Source organism: Haliaeetus leucocephalus, unplaced genomic scaffold (genome assembly GCF_000737465.1).
Source record: "Haliaeetus leucocephalus isolate CR32 unplaced genomic scaffold, Haliaeetus_leucocephalus-4.0 Scaffold849, whole genome shotgun sequence".
NCBI lineage: Eukaryota > Metazoa > Chordata > Aves > Accipitriformes > Accipitridae > Haliaeetus > Haliaeetus leucocephalus.
In genome coordinates this window covers 4,328,013-4,328,352 of record NW_010973285.1, presented here as the reverse complement: position 1 = coordinate 4,328,352, position 340 = coordinate 4,328,013, and the positions used below count along the sequence as shown (strand labels likewise).

The 340-nt window shown below is 67.9% G+C and overlaps 1 protein-coding gene across 1 annotated transcript in view; it reads left to right on the top strand.

Annotated features, from left to right (window-relative positions):
• The window catches only part of OTP (orthopedia homeobox), a 4,743-nt gene that overhangs the window by 3,770 nt on the left and 633 nt on the right, over window positions 1–340 (top strand). The gene's annotated exons all lie outside the window — the stretch shown is intronic.

Sequence of the window (340 nt, the reverse complement as noted above, 5' to 3'; positions counted from 1 at the left end):
CAAGGCTCCCCGCCCCGCCCCGCCCCGCCGCGCCCCGCTCCGGTGGCGGCTCGGGAGCGCTTCCACGCAAGGGCAAGAGCCGTGGGCCGGTCGTTTATTTTTTGCTCGTGTTACTGTTTTTTTTTATTCGGTGGGGAGGCCAGGCTCCTCTCCTGGAGCCTCCTCCCCTGAGGGGGGAAGCCGCGGGCGGCTCAGTCCCGGGACGGACACATCGATCGTTTCCGTTTACGAAGTTCCAGCGGTTTCGTTAACCCGCGACGGGGACACGCGTGGCGCTGCGGGTGTGGGAAGACCGGCCGTTGGCAGAGACGACGGCCGGGGGGAGAGACTCGGGGGAGCG